Raw genomic sequence first — 22,207 nt, 5'->3', positions numbered from 1 at the left:
CTTACAGGATCAAAGCAATTCCCATTCATTCTTCACCCCTCGACTCTGAAAGACCTCCCTCCTTTTCTAGGGCAGGCTTTGTCTGAAAATGTTCACAAGGCCACCTTGGAACTGCCATGTCCCCTGCCCACTGCTGCCCTTCCGCCCCTTCCTCAGAATTGGATGGGTTTGTTAGAGCAGAGCATAATGTGCAAGAGCTGGGCCCCCTCTCTGAATCCTGTAGCTTCCATGCTGTGGAAGCGATCGCTTCTGCCAGGGTTCAACTTCTTGTTGCTTACCAAAGTCTGAGGAGTGGCTAAGAAAGAAGTGTAGACAATAGCAGTTGTGATCTGCAACAGCAGGGGGTTGGACCTGATAGCTTTCTTGGCCTCTGCCAACTATACTATTCTATGATTCTATGTCATGTGACCCATGCAGTCATCTAGAAGAGACAGGAACTGGGAACATGGCCTCATCCAGATCTAGTATGATCTCTGAGTGAACATTTCAGCTAGGTAGCTCATAGGTCAGTGGAGCAGTGGATCCACTCTGGGTTGTAGACTGCATTTATTGAGCTATCCATGGTGCTGAACCTATTTGAGGGCTACGACTTGGCACCAAAGGTGGCTCCTTTAAAGTTCAGAGGAAAACCCAGAGCAGCTACACCACCCCACAGATGTTGGCACCACCAGTCTCCATTGCCAGAAAGTCTCCAGGAAATGTATCTGTCCACGCCAGATGATTTCTGACTTGGCTTTGCAGTTATGGGTTCACCCATCCATATTGCTCATGGAAACAGTTATAGAGAACAGTGATTTCAAATAGGCACGACATTGGTTCATTCAACTGTGTCTCTGAAGAATAAATATGCCCTCTCCCCTCAGAGGGATTTTCGCCAAGAGCCTTATGTTACATTGGCTGCAAGCTATGAAGTGGCTCTGTGAGCACACCTCCATCCAAAGTTAATGAGTAATCCTATAAGGAAACACCTGAAAAACTATCTGATGCTTTTAACCTTTCCACATTGTGGACATGTTCCCTGACAGAATTGATTGTTGACTTGTTTGGCAATGGCTTAGAAACAGAGAGGAAAAAACCAGTGCAGTTGTGAACTTGTGTGGAGAGGGTTATCCTAATGAACTGTTTCATTATTCCATGTAGCCAGTAATCACTGCGCAGTTTGGATTAGATTATTAACTATGGAATAAAAGCAGCTTAATAGACAGAAATACCATGCCCACTCCACTGGAAGGTCTCAACCCCAAGCACCTAGAGGTTGATTTCTTTCTTTACAACATTTCTAAACCACCAAATACACAAAGCTTTCTAAGTGTGGGGTCAGGTATTTAGGGGCTCTGGGGCAAGATACCCTCAACCGATCCCATCCCTCAATGTTCCTGCCTTCTCACCAACACTTTCACCATCTGCTCTTGCTCCTCATCCTCTTCTCATCATGGTACCAGTTGTCATCTTGAGAGGCAAAGAGCCAGGAAGCAGCTGGACATTGTCCTCTGCTCCTCCTCCTTCTCACCACAGGCCAGAGTGAGAAGAAGGGGAACAAACCAGTGCAGAGGAGGAACAAGTCCCAGGTTCAAGGTGGGATGTGGATGCAGCTTCGGACACAAATTGTGCCTACCCTTGGTGCTGTTGAGTTGTTCGCAGCAGAGGTTGTTTAAAGGAAGGAAGCCAGAGGTAGGTAAAGATGATGACAACAATGACAATGACGACAACGGCAATGATTTCAACAGTTGCAGCCATATTTTGCGCCATTATCCACCCTGGCAGTTCATGTTGAGGAGCACTTCAGCTCTTGAGCTATATAGAAATTAATAACCAACAATGCAGCACCTCTGCTCTTGCTTTTCCGACTTGCAAGTTTCTTACGCCCAAGCCTTATGAAAAAGGAAGGAGCAGCAGGTTGGCAGAGGGCTCTGATTTGGCAAGTACCATGATCGCTGGGGTAATTTACCACCAAGGAGAAAGCCCCCTGGGACCTTTCCTATATTGGAGATGGTGGAGATGATGCTCAGAAGAGCCCTGAGGGATCAGTCCAAAGATGTAAGTAGTTCTGCATCCTGTTTCCCACAGTAGCCAGTACGGTCCTCCCAGGAAGCCCATGAGCAGGAGATGAAGGTATCTTTTTGGTTTTTTATGGAAGCTGCCCTGAGAGCTTCGTGTACAGGGCAGTCTATAGACTGAACTTATGAACAAACCAATAAAAGAACCGCTTCTGTTCCCCAGCAATTGGTATTCAGAGGTTTCCTGCTATCATCTGTTATCAGGACCAATAGACACCGATAGTGTTATCATCCATGAAATTGGTTAATGGCTTTTAAAGCTGCCCCAGGCATTAAGGATGGGAACTTAACCTGTTCTGCTCATGTTTTGCAGCTGAATGCCATGCACACTGATGTATGCCGTTTGGAGGTACTGCTTGTTCCAGCCCTTCAGGTGCCAGATAGAAGCCGTGTTCTAGAATGTTATTAGCTTTGGAAGATTCACTGACTGCATCCCTTCCTGGAGGAGAGCGACCTGAAAACAGTGGTCCACTGGTAACCACTAGGCTCAGTTTCCGCAATGCACTCTACACAGGGTTGCCCTTGTGCCTACTTCAGAAACTGCAACTCATACAAAATTGCTCTCTGGCTGCTCCCTGGGACATCACGGAAAGCCCACATATCACAGCTATTAAAGTCTCTGCACTGGCTTCTAATGTGTTTCCAGATGCAGTACAAGGTGTTGGTAATTGCCTTTAAAGCCGTTCATAATTTGGGTCCAAAATACCTTCAGGAGCACCTTTGCTCATACATTCCAGCCACCCACTAAAGTCTTCTGGGGATAATCTTCTGAAGCTTGCCTCTCTAAGATTAATGTCTACTACCCAGACTTTCTAAGTCATTCCCCCAAACTATGGAATGGTCTGCTGGGAAAGATACATCAGATATCCCAGAGAGTTACTTTCAACGGAGAGTTAAAGATGCAACTCTTCTGAAAGGCCTTCCCAGATCAGTTTTATTTTATATGCTTGGTTTGAAACAGACCTGAAAATGTAGGTCTGTTTGGTTTTAATCTGTTGTAAACCATCCAGAGTCTATTAGAATGGGGCAGTATATAAAAACCAAACCAATTAAATAAATACCGATGGTGCCCTATAGGAATAAAGAAAGAATAACTACATATGGCATTTTGCTGAATGTCATGAGCAAAAAAGAGGTCTTGTTTCCAAGCAAGCTTGTAGTTTTAATTTAGACCAGAGAGCAGAAGAGAAAAGCAACAGAAGGAGGGGGAAGAAGTGTGGCAAATGTGGGAAAACAGTCCCAAGAGACACTGAAGAAATTGGCAGGACTGGTGACCCATAGACAGAAGGCCACCAGCAGGCATCTGATGGAAGACATCACACCAACACCTTTCAAAGGGCCCCTGTATTGCCTCAACTGCTTGATTACTATAGCCTAACATGGCCAGAGGGAGAACAGTGGAAAGAGATGCTCACGTAATACAGGTGCTTCCCAACCTAGGTTTGGGAATTTCAGCTCTCCGAAGTTTAAGCTGGTGTTGATAACATAAGGCAATATACACACCAGAACAGATGTCAATATACACACCGGAATAGATGTCAAGTCACTGTTGGGAGGTCTCTTGCAAGAGAAATGGCTCCAGAGACACCTGTCTCATTTTCTGGAGGTCTATCTGTGAAATTAGATGCTCTGCAGAGATGTGCTTGAGCCGTGATGAAAAGGGCCCCTTGGTGAAAGTGAGTCACTTCCTAGATGGCACAAGATATCCATTGTGTCACAGAAAGAATGCGAACACACTCATCCAGGAAAAGGATGTTAAGGATATGTCTACTCAGGGAAGTGGGAAACCCAACTCTAAAAATCAGTCCTGTTCCAGAACCTATTTCAAGCTTCCCTTGGCATTCCTCAGATTGTGAACCAAAGTCCAGTGGTGGGAGGGGGCAGGAAAGAGTGAGCCCCTGGCCCAGTTTCTGGGTGGGACACTGCCTTGCCAAATATGCTGACAAACCACCTCTGCATGGATTCCACATATTTGTCAGACTTAATTCCTGTACGGCAGTGGCAGCAAAGGCAAACAATACTAGAAGTGTGCAAAGATGATCAGAGAGTTGTGTGTCTGTGTTTGTAATTCCTTTCTTTGCATGATTAAATTCTGGCTCAGTTTGTTAATCATAGGATTATAGAAGGGGGGAAGGCCATCAGGTCCGACCCCCTGCTATCACACAACACTAAATTACACCGTCCAGTTTAGATGACTGTCCAAACACTTTTTGAATGTCTCCAGCCCACAACTTCCGTTGGTTAAAGGTCTCATTGTCATACTGCTCTGACAGTGAGGAAATTCTTCCTGGTGTCTAGTCCATTCTTCCTGGTGTTTCCTTTAGCTTAAGTCTGTTACTCCGTGTCCTGCACCCTGGAATGAACGAGGAGAGACCCGGTCCTTCCCCTTCGTGACACCCTCTTCAGGTAGTTCTAGAGTGCTATGAATTCACCTATCTAAAAAGCAGCCAGTTATGCTCCACCACAAGCACTTCGTGGACTGGCTTATCTTGCAGACTAGTTCATGCGGGAAGTGCTGGAAATCCCTTTCTACATCCCACAAGTCACCTTTTTCAGGGGGCTGCAGGCTTCTGTCCTGGCCTCCTCAGAATACCTGGAGTCCCAGACTTTATCTATTTCCAGTCACTTGTACAAATTGACCACTCTTGGCTGGAGATCCTATTGCTATAACAAGGGCAAAGCCAGTCCCAAATGTGTGAGAAACAGAAGACAATTTAAGACCAAGAATTGGCGAGCCATTTTCTCTCTTCCGATGGATTACATTGGAGTGACTTCATCCTGGGCATGGGAACTATTACTGTCTTGCGGTATCTTGTGCCCAGTTGTCCAACCTCTGGAGGATAGCAAGGGACAATCTGCATATTGTCAAAAGCATTGGACTAAAGCCTATTCAATCTATTACAGATGGAGACACAGCTGATATCCATGTTTAGAAAAAGCAGACGGCACAACCCTCTTGGGCAGAGGTGGAGCTGAGCCCCATCCCACTGGATTCCCTCTCTCCATTGCTTCCCATTTTGGCATTTTGGTTTCATTTTCATTTCCGTCCCTTTTTTGCCTCTGTCTTCGAATCCCCATTTGCTAACCAGCATTGTCTGCTCAAGTGGCCCTCACCAATCGAAGTGAAAGACAGGGCCTGCCATGAGCTTCCACAGCAAAAAGACCAAATATACAAGGGGAATGGAGTCCTACCCTTGTTCTGTAATGCAGTCATACACCTGGTCTGGCCTTAACTAGAGAAGTACAGTGTGGCGGTGATGCATTTTGAGCCTGACCTTTCCCCATTGTTCTGCTGTGTTTCTTCTGCTGGTGGACAGGGCCAGACTGCTCTTTCTCCTTACCTCTAGGACTACAGGTAGTTGAGATTGACCATTTTTCCTGGCAGGGAGAGGAATGCAAGTTCCCTGAAGTTGTTCATTCCCCAGAGAATGGATGGGGTCTTCTCCTTGGCTTGATGGCATTCCATATGTCATGGCCTATGGTGGGAGGGCCCACTGCTTTCAATGGACCAAAGTCTGCTCTTTCTCAGTGATTTGTTCTGCAAGATGGCTGCCTCTGTACAAAGCACTTGGGCCTGGCCAGCTTTCGGTATCCATGCCAGTCTCTTTGGGCAGATGGCACAACCCTCAAGAGTACCTGACTGCCAGTGTCTCACTCTGAGTACCTGAGAATGAGACCTTGGAGCACACCATCATGCTGGGAGGTTCTTTCAGCTACTCTCTTCCTGCTGCATTTGCCACCAGGGGAAAGCAGGGCTGGAGGATTTTTCTGGAAAACATGCAGTGGTGCGTTGTTCCAGTAATGCAACAACTTTGCAACTAAGTGGAGGGCCCTCCAAGTGGCATATGATTCACCATCTCTTCCGGTTTGCTACTTGAAGCTGAGGTGTCTCCCTGCCCCATGGGAAGTCTGGTCCTGATATTTTTCATGAATAGTGGGGGCTGGAGCATCGCTGTGACCCCTTGTCCCCTGGCCAGTGGCCAAAGCTGGAATGCCCTTCCCGCTGTCCTGCCAGAGGACAACTTGCTGCAGGGAAGGGATAGTAGGACACGGGGGGCCCGTCTTGTATTGGGGTGGGCCGACAACCCTCATCTTGATAGCTTATACTGAAATACATGAATGGGAATTCTCACATAAAAAAGACCAAGGAGAGGCAGCCACTGGGAAGGTTGATTTAGTGGCAATTATGGTCTTGAATGCCCAGGGGCTCTTTTAAAACTACAGCCTACAAGAAGTGTTGACAAATACACATTTTCTGTAATGCAGCCATATTCTTGGTGCACCCTTAACTAGAGAACTAGCAAAATCAACAGAGCTGAAGGGCAACACCTTTGGAACACCTGAGGCTTGGCACCTTGCAGGAGCCTCTAACTTTCCCACTTCACTCCAATGTGCGATGCCTTCAGTAAGATAGAGCCCCATGGGTAGCAGCACAAGCCTGCCGTGTGTGTGTGTGTGTGTGTGTTTAACACATCTGGAAGCGTTTAACAGATTGCCTCCTTTCTTTTTCTCTAAATTGCCAAGCCTTTTAAGAAGGTCAGCCATTAGCCCCACTCTGCAACCTCCAGAACCCGTCTGAATTATTGAGGCTGGCAAAGCCGCAGAATGGCATGTTGGGAACAGCCGCAGCAGCTGTGCAAATGGAGAGACGGGCCGCTGCACTCAATTTACAGCTGCCAATGGAGTGGAGCCCTCCTTCTGCCAGTGGACAGCATGCCCTTGGCATTCGGTGGAAGGGAAATGAGTGCAGCTCCGAGCAGGCTGAGGCCCTGGGATCCTCCAAGCCAATCAGTCCCCGCATGCCATGGCATCACGTCCGTCTTCCTGCCAGCATCTTGGCTTTGGAGAATCTGTCCCCACAGAGGAAAGACTAGAGCAGATGTCTGCCCCATTGGGAAAAGACAGCACATTGCAGGCGCTGCCGGAGAGACAGATCATTTTCAAACAGAAAGGGGTTCTGGCTGGTGATTTAATAGAAGAAGAAAGGAGAGGGCTTTTATGTCTGCTGGTCATCTAGTTGTGCTGGTGTGTTTGTTAATTCTGGATTGTCACTTTATTGGAATTTTTGTGTTATTATTTTGTGTGATGCTTAGAGAAAGGCATTTCTGAGGTGCTCCAAGGATGATGATGTAAACTTCAAGCTAATGGCCAAATACAACCCACTGGCTACAGCTTAGAAACATTAGAAGATCTTTTATACGGAGGCAGTCTATCTAGTCCAGTATTGTCCAGACTGAGGTTCAACAAACTGTAGATGTTGATAGACCAGAGGACCCATCAACCCCAAACATTGGTCATGTTGTCTGGAACTAACGGAAGTGGGCGTCCAACAAAATCTGGAGAGGCAGATCCTACCACCAGCCTATACTGAGGGATAGCAGCTTTCCAAGAACGCAGATCTTTGGTTTAGTTGTAGATGCCAAGCACTGACCATGAAACCTTTGGATCTGGATCGAAACATTGTACTTGACTCTTCTCCATTGTCATGCTTCAGTCCCTCCTAAGAAGATGAAGTCCATCAAAGGCGAAGTGGATTCAGTTTTCTTCTAAAACCAGTGCAAGCATGAGGAGACATTGCCTCTGGTTTCCTTCACCTCAAACACTGGTGATCTGAAGAATACAAATCTCCTCTTCCCTAAATCTCCTGCCCACCCCTAGTATCACCTGATTTCCTGAGATCTACTTCATCCTGGACTCATGGATTGCTAGGCATCTTCAGCTTTGTCAGAAGCCATTGATGGACTTGGGCATCTGTAACCAGAAAGTTATGCTACTTGTACTAACAAGCTAATTGGCATAAGTACCCTAATCTGCACTTGCACTTCTGTGCTAATGAGCACTAATAAAGTGAATTAGCACAAATCCCCCCACTCCAAAAAAAAAAAAAAAAAAAAAAAAGTGAAAAGGCAGTCCTCAAATCAATGACTTGGAAAAGGCCGGTTCACTGCGGAAACTTCAGGCTGGATTTGTGGAAATCCAAATTCATTTGAATCCATTACAGATTCCCCTGATGTCCCTAGCCTGAGACAGCAAAGAGTAGGTCAGACCACACTGTTTTCTGCCTGGGGTGACACATCTGTGCAGAGAGAATGTCTCTTATAAACAGGGTTTCCCATGGATATGGCTGACAGTTCTCAGGGATGACTCTTTTGATCATGAGAGCTGACAAGGAAATCTCTGCTGAGAGGAGACCACAGCGAGCCCAGCTCATGTGAGACATTTTACGAGTACGTGCGTCCTTGGGAAATATTGCAGCAGATGCACTGAGGCCTCAAGGGGAATTGATCTCTAATGGTGTGTGAGATCACTGTCTGCTCTGACAAGTGATTGTGTGGCACTGCTGAGAATCTGACCTAGGAGAAGCATTCTGAACGTACTCCAGTAGATTATCTAGCGTTCTGACACCAACCCTTTCCACAAATTTGTTTCTGTTTCATGTGGCCATGGCATCTACAATGCATGATAACCCTATGAATGGTCTGGGATCTACTTGTTCATCTTTCTGTCAGTCCAGAGTTTTTGCAAAGCTTTCCTTCAGCATCATGCTTTGGATGCATCCTGTGAAATTTCTTCACTGTCTAGCTTTCATGTCCAGATATAATTATAAGGCATACAATAGTGAGGATGGTCTTGGCCTTGGTCTCCAGGCAAATGTCTGTACACTTGCTTATCTTCTCTAGCTCCTGCCCTTCTGAGTCTCAGTCCTCAGGTTTCTTGGCTGCAGTCTCCCTTTGAATCAGTGACTGAGTCAATGCATGCAAAACCTTTCACCATTTCTTCACTGTTGGCATCAGAGTTGTATAATTCTCTTGTAGCCATGATTTTTGTTTACTTAATATTCATCTGCAGTCCTGTTTTTACACTTTCATTGCAATTCATTGATGTGTTCTACCAATAATATGGTGTTGTCTGCATACCTTAAATTATTGATATACCTTCCACCAATATGGGCCTTTTCCTGTGTTCCTAATCCATCATTCCTTAGGATATGTTCTGCAAACAGATTGAACACTTAGGGAGATAAAATACTCCTTTGTCTGATGTCTTTGCCTATGGGAAACCATTCTGTTTTTTCATCTTCTGTCCTAACCGTAGCTTCTTGTCCATCAGCCTGGAAAAAAGGAGACTCAGAGGGGATCTGTTGGCAACATATAGGTACATGAGGGGGTGTCACACAGAGGTGGGTAGAGACCTGTTCTCCCCTGCAGAGGAAGGCAGGGCGCGCTCCAACGGAGCAAAGCTCAGGGAGCCCAGGTTCCATTTGGATGCCAGGAAGCACTTCCTGACCATCAGGACCCCGAGGGTGTGGAACGGGCTTCCACGGGAGGTGGTTGAAGCCCCATCAGGGTGAGGGTGTTCAAGGAAAGGCTGGACATGCACGTGGTAGGCATGTCCTGAGCAGAGCCAGCTGAAGCTGGGGGCCAGACTAGATGGCCCGGGAGGCCCCTTCTGACTCGCTCTGTTTCTATGTTTCTATACAGGTTATACATCAAGACAATCAAATGCTGAGGCACACCACCCACTTCTTTCGGGACCATCTCTATCTTCTCACAGTAGAAGGGTTTGCTGCAGCCTGTAAAGCACAGAGGCTTTAGAAGAGGCTGCTCTTCTAAAATCCTTTGGAGAGGCCCAGCAACAAAGGTGTATTTACAGTATGATAGTTATGTTGATATGTTCCCCAAGAAATCTTATAGTTATGCTTCAGGTGGAATTTTCAGTATAGCTCCTTAGCGCTTGTGCTACATCTTGCCTCAGTATTAGAGCCACTCCATCTCTTCTGACTTGGTCATTTCCAGAGTATAACACTTTGTGATTCTGTGACAGAAAATGTTCTATTACAATCTGCCATCCAGTTGGCCAGCCCTGCCTGTTCAACAGTGTCTCCCCACAAACCAGAGATGATCTGCTTCTCACCAGTGGCTTGACTTATCTGTGGGTTTGTGAGCCTTGAGGTTTCAGCTCAGATTCCAACCCTACCTCTTCTTCCAGTTCAGATTCAAACTCTGAGGTAACCACCTTGAAATGCTGGATTTTGGGAGAAGTGGGTCCAAGCCCTGCACCTACCAGCATCTCACCTGCTACCTGGCCTCCTCATCCCATCCCTCCCACCACCTGACAGTCAATAAGCATAGCTGCAGCTGCTGCTCCTGCTTCACGACACCACCCTTCTCTGGGCTGGAGTGACAGATGGTTGAAGAAGAACTTAGGATAGTGGGGAGGAGGAACTAGTCCAGGGGTTCTCATCAGTGGCCCCTTACAGGGGTATAGAATCCCAACAAGCATCCAACTGTACTGATATTTATAAGCAGCCCTGTGAGCTAGCTTGATCTACCTTCCCTGCATTTAGTTTCACCTAATTTGATGGCTAGACAGGGTTTTATTTCATCTTTCTCCATTATTGGTCTTCTGAATTATGAGTCTTCTTTTAACGAACTGAGCTAGCACATTCTGCCCCTGTCCTGGCTCCCTTCCTAATGATCTGTGGCACCGTGGGGATGGTTCCATCTGAAAGGTGTTTGAATCAACAAGCTATGAATCAAACAGAAAAGACAAATTCCAGAGTCTGTATACCAGGGCTAGACATTTTGAGCTACTGCTGAAATGAGACCTTGGAAAAGCTCTTCCCTTGACCAGCATTTGGATGTTCCACTGCTATGCTCCTCCTGTGTGTATGCATTGAGGAAACATGCCAGGTCAGGCAGTGCAAAACATAATGTACTGAAGCTTTTCATGCGTGAACTTGCCCTTTCCTGCCTTTGCAAAAGAAAAGATGTTATTCCCTTGTTTTGTTTTTGCATGCCTGGAGAATTACTCTGGATCCAGAACCATGTTTTGATTCAGTCCCTAGCTACTGGGAAATACACCACTGTGCGTGTCCTATTTGTGGGTGTATCCCAGGGAGTTAGTTGGCCACTTTGTCATTGAAATGCTAGAAACGGTTCCTTCCTATTCAAGGCTGTTCTTAGGTTCTTAATGAAACACTGACCAGGTGCCAGGATCTGGGGGCTGGAGGGGGTTTCAGATTCTCTTCTGGGTGAGGCTTTCTTTGCTTACCACAGTTGAACATGGACAACAAGGGTGTAATGGAAAGACAGCCGGATGACCTCCATTTATAGCATGAAGGCTGTAGCAAGATTTCAGGTATCTTGGCTTGAACACATGACATGCAGCAATGCTTGGATATATAGCAATGCTATCATCCCTGTCTGGAAGGGGCCAGGGATGTCTCAGGCAGCAACCCTATGGCCTCCAGACAGCATCTGGGGAACCATAGGTGCTTCAGGTGTCCACATTCAAGGTCAGAGAGAGAGTTCCAAGCTCAGAGCTTGGGGTTGTGCTGAAATTTCCCTTCCCTGCTCCACAGTGGGAAAGACCACCATGGCGGCTTCCAGGTTGTCAGAAAAGCCATCTCAGAGAAGAGGTGAAGGGAGCCCAGGGCCACCAGGATATGATGGTGGTGTTTCAGCATCCTTCCTTCCCCACCTGAAGCGCTCTGATCAGCCAAGCAGTTGACTCATGGAGTCTCTCCTTGGATATGGAGGCAGAGATTGTCTTCACCACTTCCTCTGCTCTGCAGAGGAGGCTTATAAACCTCTGAGCTGGAAGGCTGATGGGCATTGAAGGCATAGCCCCTCCGGGCCAGTTCTAGTTTAATTTCAGCCAGATCTCAGATTCCAGAGGGAGCTAAGGTTTGGTTGGAACTTGAAAGGGAAAGTGCAGATGGATGAAGCAACCACAACCATTCTTGGACTTTGTGGATTTCGGCTGCATATTCAGTTCAGGCGCTTCAACCAAAATTAAGACCTGCTGAATGAATGATGGTGACTGGCATGTCTTTCGATCAGTCCCATTGTGACATTAATGCTGTAGTCAAGGAAAATACTGAGGTGTTTGTGCTGATCAGGGAAGCAGATCTTAGCTCCGACTCCAATCAGGAGAGTTCAGGGGACAGCATGTGCCGTCATGGCAAGAAAGATGCTTCAGAGCCATTGGTGAGTCACTTTGGAAAGGGTGACAGATATCTGGAAATCCTGATGAGTCATGAGAACTGCCCCACTCAGTGCTCATCAGGGGGCAGTGGGATGAATGCTGAGTCAGAGACAGATTCTGTAATGACAGGAAAACCATCACTGGGTGTGATTGCGCCAGCCCTGGAGAAATGCACTGTCATCAATGCAGGCTTTGTTTCTTTATTGCAACTTTCGTATGCCCCATATGGCCTTCTCTCCCAAGGCAGTTCCCATGATACTGAAACATGCATGGCATGAATCACATGCTTAGACCATCAAATCACCTACACAGTAGCAGCTTAAAACAATGCAGAATATGATGCATGGTAATTAAAAGCAGTAAGCATCCAAACAGTAACAAGTGAAACAATCTGGATTGCTCTAAATTTTCATTAAAAGCAACTTGAAGTTTCAAAAATGGTGGAGTAGAGGCCATGTTTGCCTCTCTAGGGAATTTGCCTCTCTAGGGAATTTCCCCTGTACTTGAATGGGCAATTGCCTTACAGAATGCCTGTTCCTGCTGGAGATAACATTGCTGGAAGCATGTTATTAATATCATAGAGCAGAATTGCAAGAGCCCGGGATGATGGGGACCAGCTCCCTGCTCAATGCAAGATTCCAGGTGAAACCATGTCACTCAGTTGGCACTCCAGCTGCATCCGGTGTGAACGTAAGAAAAGCCAGGCTGGGTCAGACCCAAGGTCCATCTAATCCAGCACCTGGTACACATGGTGGCCAACCAGCTGCCCACAGGGTCCCTCCAGCAGAGCGGCTGCAAGACCTCCTCCTGCCCAAGCTCCTCAGCAACTGGCGCATGCAGGCAGGCCACCTGTGGTCAAGGAGGAGGCACATAGCCAAGCAGACTAGTAGCCACAGATACCCCCTTCCTCACGATCCCTTTTTAAAGCCACCCAGATTGGCAAGCATCACCTCTTCCTGGGGCAGTTTCACTATATGCTGTGAGAAGGTCCTTTTTTAATCTGTCCTAAACTTTTTACGCATCAGCTTCATGGGATGACCCCATGTTTGGATATTATGGAAGAGGGAGAACAATGACTTCCTCTTCCCTTTGTCCACACCTTACATTGTTTTGAATACCTCTTTCCTGTCTTGCCTTTTTTATAAGCTGAACCGTCCCATTTATTGTAGCTGCTCCGCCCAGGGGAGCTGCTTCCACCCCAAGTCACTTTTGTTGCCCTTCTCGGGACTTTTTCTAACCCCATAATGTCCTTTCCCAGCTAAGGCAACCTGCACTGAACACAGTAGTCCAGATGCAGTTGCACTCAAGATTTGTGTAAGGGGAGGTGAGATTTTGGCAGATCTGTTCTCCTTTCCATTCCTAATTATGCCTACAGCAAAGTTTGCCTTCTTCGTAGAGGCTGAGCACAGGGCAACATTTTCACTGAGTTGTGGGAGGGCCACAACTTTGGCTTGTTTGGAATTTGGCTTGTTGAAACTTGAACCCATTATTCCATGTCCTGCACTCTGGGATGATCAAGAGACCCTGCTCGTCCTCTTTGTGGCTGGCTTTTAAGCACCTTTCAACCTTTCAAGTATCTGAAGAGTGCTATTCTAGCTCCCCTCAGTATCCCATTCTCAAAGCTGAACATGCCCAGTTCTTTCATCTTTCCTTGTGTTGCCCTCCTCCAAACCCTTCCCAGTGTGTCTGCATCTTTCTTAAACTGCGGTGCCCAGAACTGCACACAGGACTCCAGAAGAGTAGTGGGGAATCCTTCACAGGATCATATGCATTATCACAGTTGCCAGAATTTGGGGGTTCTCCTTGGAAGTGGGACTGTTGGGAACATAATGGTTTGCATCTGCATCAGCTTCAAAATTTACCACAAAAACACAGACCTTAAGGCCAGGAAATTTCATACAGGTGCAGGAAGTATAAACATTTTGCTCATTCACCCTTTCTTTTCCACTCGTTTTCACCAGCTTTTCAATCCCCAGGGCAAGTCTCTTGCTCCCTTTTCTCAGAAGCAGGCCATCATCTTGCAGCCTCCGTGGCTGGCAACTGTCTCAGTGCTCATTTTCCCCTCTTATTCTTTAGGAAAACCTTCATAGCTCAGCCTTGAGTTGCCATTTCATGGCAACGCACTGATCCTGTCTCCATTGTTCCAGGAGCACCTCCCTGAGCACTCCACCCCCTAGATGAAATGAACCAAGGCTGCCATAGAGTACCACCAAGGAACTGTAGAGCTTCTAGCAAATCAGCTGGCTCTATGAGACCGTCTGTGGCACGTCCTGCAGCAAAATAGAGGCAGTGTCATAGTGTGAATCAGCTTCTCAAAGAGCACTTGTATTTCCTTTCTGCCAGTTTCCCAGAAAGGTCTGTTCCCGGAAAGCAGAGAAGTAACTTGAGGCATGTATGTGGCCCTGGCAAGTACAGAAACAAAGTTATACAAGTGAATGAAAGGTAGAATTTTGGAAGGACACAGAATAACACAAAAAGTGGTTATGATAGATTTCTTGGTCGCTCTTCAGATTTTATCCAACCACACATTGGCAAAATTAATGCATAGGCTTATTTTAAATGTACTATGGCTGAGTAGGTTTTGATTTAATCTCACTTGGGCTACCTCCTAGAGTTTTTGCAGTGAAAATGGCACTCTGGCTACATTTAAAGGAAGTGTTAATTATAACAGCACACCCCTCTCCCTACTCCCTAATCTCCTCCCTTACACACACCTTGGCAAATGTCATGTACTATTCCTACTATGAAAATGCACAGTATCATGTTCAGCTAGAACTGTTATGGACAGGTTGCTTCCATTGCTTCAGGAGCTACGTCACGTGCCTGCAAGAGTCACAAGCAAAGTCTACAATCCACAAGTTTGCTCATTCTCTCAATGTAATTATCTAAATGACATAGAAACAGAGCGAGTCAGAAGGGGTCTCCCGGGCCATCTAGTCTGACCTCCGGCACCAGCTGGCTCTGCTCACGACATGCCCACCATGTGGATGTCCAGCCTATCCTTGAACACCTGCACCAATGGGGCCTCAACGACCTCTCGCGGAAGCCCATTCCACACCCTCGGGGTCCTGACTGTCAGGAAGTGCTTCCTGGCATCCATCTTGAGCCTTGGCTCCCTGAGCTTTGCTCCGTTGGAGCGCATCCTGCCTTCCTCTGCAGGGGAGAACAGGTCTCTACCCACCTCCATGTGACACCCCGTCACGTACCTGTATGTCACCAACAGATCCCCTCAGAGTCTGGCTGAAGTGAGTGGGTCCAGACGTTGTTGTTTGTTGTTCAGCTGCTCCATCATGTCCAACTATAACTGACCCCATGGGCCAGATCTCACCACACTTTTTGATCCAGTGTGACCTCTTTCCACTGAACTATGCTCTGGTCCACATCCTCTCTGATAGCGTCCAACCACTCTGCTCTTTGGCAACCTGGTTTTCTCTTGCCACTGACCATTGCAAGCATTGTATCTTTTTCTAATTAGATTGATTGCATGATGTGGTGAAAAAAGTGAGCCTCAGTTTTGTTATCTTGCTGACCAGGGACACATCTGGATTAATATGCTCTAGCACCTGCCTGTTCATCACCCTTGCTATCCATGGAATGCGCAAGAGCCTCTGTCAACACTGCAGTTCAAATGAGTCAATTTTCCTCTTGTCTAATTTTCCATTCTCCCTTTATTTCTGGACTGCATTCACCACAATTACCAGAATTCCGGAAGTACCCCAGAAGAACACACAAACAACTTTACCACCCATAGCATAACCCATTCCTAAGCCTTCCAAGCATGGCTCTCCAAGTCGTTGGTCAACCTTCCCTTGATTTCTAACTGGGCACTAAAGTGTGGCAAAAAGAAAGGCCAGCATCCATTCAGATTTTACCACCCCATAATATGAGGGCTGTGAGCTTGGAGGTCCACTTGGGGTCACGTAGCTGGGGAGGAGAGTGCTGATAGTTGTAGAGCAATGCCTATGGAGGACATTTAAATGGAGAAGGTGAATGAAAACCCAGCAGCTGCAGTGCAATGGTTTCTTCGAGGCACATGTGGCATTCAATTTCTCTTATCACCAAGGCAATGGTGTCAGGATTTGTCTCAGGAGACAACGAACAAATCAGCTGTAGCTATTAGGGCTGTCCACATGCATTTTGAGGGGGAAATGCTCCAGACAGCTGATGGTCAGGATAAGCAAATCCTGCGCATAATACACTCAGCCATCAGAGACACTTCATTTGGAAGGCACATCTGGGACCTGCCAGTCTGTCTTCCTCAGCATGAATCCCGTAACAAGAACACATTCCAGAACGTGATGATACTTGACCCCAGGACTCCTCTAAATGGGTTGCTAATAGATGCTGTTAGCACAATTTAGGCTGAAGGCAAATTTGCCATTCGAAATAGAAATAATTAATTTTAGCTTTGGCAAGGGACCTGCAACAGCCATTCCGCAGATGATGACATGGCTTTTTGTACGTTGACAAGCGTCCTTCAACTCATAGGTTTGCCTGTTTGTTGGCGTACTTGGATGAACGACTTGATGAATTATTTTAGGTTTTGTCAGAAGCAGAAATAAGGAAGAGGGCACGTCTTCACAACACAGCGCATGAAATGCTCTGTGCTGGGAATGCCATGCTCTGCCAGTGCTGTGGCGCAGGGGTGGACAGACAGTGGCACTTGGCCTGGACACAGCTCCTGTCTGGCTCTCTTTGTTGTGTATTTAACTTTACGAAGCCCAATAGCTGAAGCTCTCTGGGTGGTTTACAACAATCCCTTAACAATGCAATCTGAAACACACCACATTATAGAAACCTTGTTTTAAAAAAGCTGCCATACAAAATTTAAAACCACATTTAAAACACACATACAATTCCAATAACGTAAACAAGATGGGTTTTAGAACCTCATTAAACAACTAGCAAAGGTCTAGTAAATGAATCGAATGCTCTGCAGTGGAGGACACTGGAAAGATAGTAAGGTTGGCACCAGGCAGGCCTCAGTGGGGAGCTCATTCCACTACTGGGTGCCGCCTCTGAAGTGCTGCATTTACATAGGGACTGAGTAGGCTGCAGCTCAGGACTGCATCATTTAGGGGGGTCTCGGCTGCCTGCCAAAAAGGATTTTTAAAATTGCTATTAATTTTATTTCATTCAGAATGATAAAAACCAGGGATGTGCCTCGCTGAAAGATCATTTTCTAGACTAAAATGGATAAAGACAGGGTGATAGGTTCCAGTTTTGGTACTGGTACTATCCTCTCCTACATTTGGCCTCAGTCACACTGGCCGCTGGTATGCAGCCCACCCTGACTGTTTCCTGTGAGGGAGCGTAGCCGTCAGGCAAATCTTTCCTCTGCCTTGCTATGGACTGATGATAGCTCAGTGGGGCCTCCAGATGCCCCTTTAGCATTTTGGGGGAATAATCCCAGAAGACTCTGCTTGACCCCTGTTGAGGAGGGTGGGCATTTGGACCGTTCTAGCAATGCGTTCCTTACATTTTCAACCAGGACCTAAGAAAGTCAGTGCAGTGTGGTCTGGAATGTCACAGGGAGTCCCAGTGCTGGACTTGGGAGGGCCAAGCTCTAGTACCTGCAGCTGTGAAACTCACTGGGTGACTTTGGGCCAGCCACTGTTCCTTCACCTCAACTGCCTCATAGGGTTGTTGTGGGAATGAAATGGAAGGGAGGGTGATCTTGTAAGCTGCTTTGCATTCCTTGCAGTAAAAAAGTTGCAGCATAAATATAACAAATAAGGACTAAGTAACTTCTAATGCAATCCATATTGCATTGAGTAACTGTCCCTATTTCAATGAGTCACTTTTCCATATTGCATTATTACAATGATGCAAATAGCAAAACAGAGTCTTTGCTATTGTCATTACATTATATCGCTGCATTGTATTGTTATTACTTTGCAGTATTCTATTATGCAGCCTCAAGGTAGGTAAAACAATATTTCATCCTTGATCAAGGACAATCCCATTCTTCCTATAAAAGAGCTCAGTTTTTCTCCCAAGCCTGGTTAGCTGCTCCCATGGTCCTGATTATGGCACACAGTTTAAGACAGATGCAGGAAAGCTGGAAAGGGGTCAGAAGGGGGCAGCAAGGATGATCCAGGGACTGGAAACAAACCCTTTGAGGAGAGTGTGGAGACCTGGTTATGTTTAGTATCAAGAAGAGAAGACTGAGGTGGGATTATGATAGCACACTGTTAGTACTTGAAAAACTGTCACAAAGAGGAAGGGCAAGATCTTTTCTCAATCACCCCAGAATGCAGGACACGTAATAATGAAGTTATAGGTAGCCAGATTCTGGCTAGATAGCAGAAAAAAATTCCTGAGCAGTGTTGCAGTGGAACCAATTTTCCTGGGAGGTAGTGGCTCCCACACTAGAGGCATTCAAGATGCAGCTGGACATGCATCTGAGAGGGATGGCTTAACTTGGAGGGAGCAGGGGCTTAACTGATCAGGGGGCTGGACCTGATGGGCCTCTGACCCCTTCCACCTCTACTATTCCAGGATTATATAGACTCAGAAGAAAATTCCACTGAATCCAAGTGGACTTTCAAGGGATGAGGTGAGTAAGGAAAACGTGTGCAGAATGCAAAAAGGGGGAGAAATCAATCAGCTTGCATTTTGTGAAGTTAGTTAATCTGTAAGTCACAAATGAATAGAGGAATTGGGAAATTTATTTTTGCAATGTTCTGAATTTTGGGATACAGTCTTCCAATAAAATATGCATACAAAATAACCAATTTAGATAAAATGCACACAAAATATATTGGTGAAAATGTACAAAAAACATTTTATTAGGAAAATTGCTTGCAAAATGCAGATATTATATTAGGGGAAGTTTCATATGAAGTGATTATTTAAAAATGCATGCTCAAATACATATGTATTTTATTATGCACTATTTAAATGATTGCAGACTGCAGTAGAAACAGAACCAAAGAAACCAGAATTGGCAGATTTCATCATCCATATTTCAAAAATGCATTTTTTTCACCATCTATGAGGGAATGATATTTTCTTCATAGCCTTCTGTGTGGGATTTACAATTCTCTTGGCTAAAAGTTATCTCCAATATTTAATGCAGTTTATCATCAGGATGACACATTGAACAGCGCAGGCCTAAACCTGATTTTTGAAACCTGCTGGTTTAAGTATTTTGGCCAATAACAGTCATAAATTTTCAGCTGATTTGGGAACAGAAGGTCTCAAAAGACTGCAAGAGAGCCACACAGTAATGAAATAATTGATGGGAAAAAACATGCAGAAACAACAAGAAAGAGGAAGAAATAACAGTGCGATCCTGGGTAAGTACGCAGTGGATTGCTCAGTTAACAGAGCAAAAGGAGAATCATATGGTGGCAGGTGGGGGAAATCTTTTCCAGTTTTGGTTTCACATGAACTCATTCTAAGGGCTCAGTGCAATTGCTTTCATTTCCCACAAAATGAGAACAGATGGATTAAGTGACAGGGAAAAATAATGTCCATATGCACATGGATTGTGTTTTAAGACACACTGATTCCAACCTGGACTCAGGCTGTCTCTGGGCCACACTGTGTCACGTACAGACAGCGGAGGAGAACAAAATATACAGTACCCCAAGAGGAACGGAACAGATCATGTTTTCTTTAACAGTTGGCAACACGGTTAAAGTGATATCTAAGCAAAGTGATATTTTGCCTAACTCTAGAAGAAAGGTGGAACTCATCCCTACGGGAGGCTGGCTGACCTGGAATCAGTCCCCAGAAGTAGGAATTGCTACAGTGGGGCAAAGATGTTAGCTCGGCCCCTCTAGGCTGTGCTACTTTTCTAGCTGCAGGGATGCTGTTGCTCAGACTGCATTCCACACTGCAATCCCTTAGTGCAGTCCAAACTATTACCACCTTGAGACATGAATCTTCTCACCCCCATTTTTCTGTTTGTGCAGATTCAGCCTGAGCTTAGAACTGGGGAAGAGCCAGGTCTGAGGGGTCCTCAGTGAAGTACCCCATGGTGACCCCTTCCTAGGCTGATAGGTGCTGGGCTTAGGTGGTAAGAGTTAGACATTGGGGCAGGGATGTGATGTGCAGCAGGGAATTGGAATCTAACACACTTCCCACAATGCTCTGGAGTATCAAACCTCCAGGGCATTGTGGGAAATTGGAATGTTGGGTGGCTCCCTGAGCCAATTGCCCAGCTCTCCAAACTGCCCCCATCTCCAATTAGGCAGCCAGCAGCAATGAGGCTTGCCTGCAACCTCATGATGCTGTGCACTCATGTTCAACTGGCTTGAGCAAGAGCTAAAAGGAGTCCAAAAAATAACAGCTTCATGGTGTGTTTGACATTTAGATAGCTTTTCTTACTTGAATCACTTTTCTTACTTGAATCACTGGGGGATTTGAGGAGCTGTAAAGGCAAAGATTAGTAAGTTACCAGAAAAGCTGTCGTGAGGGCAGGCAGAAACTTATATCCTCTGTTCCCAACCCGGTGAAGTATTGCCACTTTCTTCCTAATTCAAAAGAGTCGGATTTTCATTCCAGTAGCTGGCAAGATGGACATTCCATTCCAGCCATTGCAGTCTACAGGGTGGCATCCACCTCCGAAGACCTCAGTCATGCCCAGCCAGCTCTACTATCAATGTGTCAGTGATTAATGGCAAGCTCTAGGCTTCGCAGATGTTCTTAGAATATGTCTCTGTGTCTGCTGTATTTATTTATTTGTTTGTTGGACTGATTTTCTGCCAACTTGGCCCAAGGGCCCTCTATTTTCTAAATCCTGATCCCAAGCAGAGCTTTCAGAAGGTTCTTGGTGGATCTTGCTAACTAGGGTTGCTAGGTCTAACACCCCCACATTTACTCAGGTGGTTTTCTCATGCATATGCACATTAGCCCGTGAGGCAGTGCAACTCAAGTACAGAGGAGGGAGCGGGGCAGTGGTCACTGGGCAACTCAAATAACATTCCCCAGCTTGTTCGTGAGCTCAAACAACCCTCGATATGTGAAACTGGCTCTAATTAATTTTTCTCACAGCCACACTTTTAAAACTCTTCAGTTCTTTGTCTTTCCCATATGAAGAACTTTGGCAAGTTTGGTAAATCCTTATCAAAAGTAAACCAAAAAGAAATTATCAAACATCTGGACAAGCCAGATGTTAATAGCTCCTGCAATTTCCAGCATGCAGAGGAGAGAACCATGTTACACCTGCCTGACTTGTTGAAGGTGAGGAACCTGCCTGAAAAGAAAGAGCCTGGAATCTTAAGTCTGCTATAGCATGGTTGAATACACAGGTTTCCAATTTAGACATTTACGAGAAAAGCACTCAAAGCCCCAAGTCTGGACAGATGAATATATATATCAAGCTGCTTTTGTCCCAAATGCAGAGAACCTTTTGCATTTTGGTCCATTCTTATCAAAAACTGAAATACAACCATCTCTCATTCCTAATCTTTCATAAAATATAGGGAAAATAGAGGAAAGAGAGGACAAATCATGAGCAAACCCAGCAGAAGCCAGTTACTGCCATTGCCAGTCTGGGATTGGAGGGTGGGCAGGCAGGCGGGAGACTCAGGGCCCTCCCCACCCCCTCGCATGCTCCCTTCTTAACTACCCTAATTGCCCCCTAATATTTCCATGCCTTTCCCATTGGCCCCCTCCCACAAGTAGAGGACATGACATAGAAAAGTAATTGCTACTGGTCTTTGCTCTTCCTCTTTCATGGTGAGAGAAGGTGAACCAGGGGTTACTGGAAAGAAGGAAGACTCAGGGGGCTGCAGGGACATGGTTCTTAGCAAGTGCCAGTGATGGCAATTTGGGTGCTGTTCCTGCAAGGGTCATAGCAATATATCCCCACCAATGACACCATTCAATATCTAGGAAAAGCTTTGTACTATGAGCCAACATGCAGTGGACTGTGATTCTGGATCCACTGTCAGGGTTCAGAAATGAGAGCTGAATGAAATAAGATGTTGGAAGCTTTATTGTATGTCTTCATTTCCATATATAAAGCAAGGAACATGAAAGGAGTGCATGAGTGAGTGAGTCCAAAGATTTCCTTTCCCCTGCCTTACCTTCCTACAGGCAGTGGTCAATGCCTATAGTGCATGCATATATCAATATCAGTGCCATAACTATAAGTTCCCAAGCCAGGACAAGTTTCAGACTATGGGGCATATTGGAAGAAAGACCAG

The sequence above is a fragment of the Varanus komodoensis genome, unplaced genomic scaffold (genome assembly GCF_004798865.1).
Source record: "Varanus komodoensis strain SLA01 unplaced genomic scaffold, ASM479886v1 scaffold66, whole genome shotgun sequence".
Lineage (NCBI taxonomy): Eukaryota > Metazoa > Chordata > Lepidosauria > Squamata > Varanidae > Varanus > Varanus komodoensis.
Note: the sequence above shows the minus strand (reverse complement) of the source record.